General features: G+C 50.5%; 1 protein-coding gene across 2 annotated transcripts in view; it reads right to left on the bottom strand.

The window, feature by feature from the left end:
* The window catches only part of PLEKHA5 (pleckstrin homology domain containing A5), a 143,797-nt gene that overhangs the window by 8,433 nt on the left and 134,950 nt on the right, over positions 1-414 (bottom strand). The gene's annotated exons all lie outside the window — the stretch shown is intronic.

Genomic DNA, 414 nt, shown 5'->3' with positions numbered 1-414 from the left:
TGAACCTGCGGGCTCAGGCAATCCACTCACCTCAGCCTCCCAAAGGCGCAGGATTACAGGCTGAGCCACCGAGCCCGGCTTGGAAAGGTTTTAATCTATGCCTCTTAGCCGGGCGTGGTGGCTCAAGCCTGTAATCCCAGCACTTTGGGAGGCTGAAGCAAGAGGATTGCCTGAGCCCAGGTTTTTGAGACCAGCCTGGGCAACGTGGTGAGATCTTGTCTTTACAATAAATAATAATAATAAAAAAAGTTGGGTGTGGTAGTGCACGCCTGCAGTTCTAGCTACTTGGAAAGCTGAAGCAGAAGAATGGCCTGAGCCCAGCAGGTCGAAGCTGCGGTGGCTATGAGTGTGCCACTGCACTCCAGCCTGAGTAACGGAGTGAGACTCCAACTCAAAAAAAAAAAAAAAAAAAAA

The sequence above is a fragment of the Carlito syrichta genome, unplaced genomic scaffold (genome assembly GCF_000164805.1).
Source record: "Carlito syrichta isolate Samal-C Ts95f unplaced genomic scaffold, Tarsius_syrichta-2.0.1 Scaffold100633, whole genome shotgun sequence".
In the NCBI taxonomy this organism is placed as follows: Eukaryota; Metazoa; Chordata; class Mammalia; order Primates; family Tarsiidae; genus Carlito; species Carlito syrichta.
The sequence above is the reverse complement of the archived record's forward strand: the minus strand, read 5'-3'. Positions and strand labels throughout refer to the sequence as shown.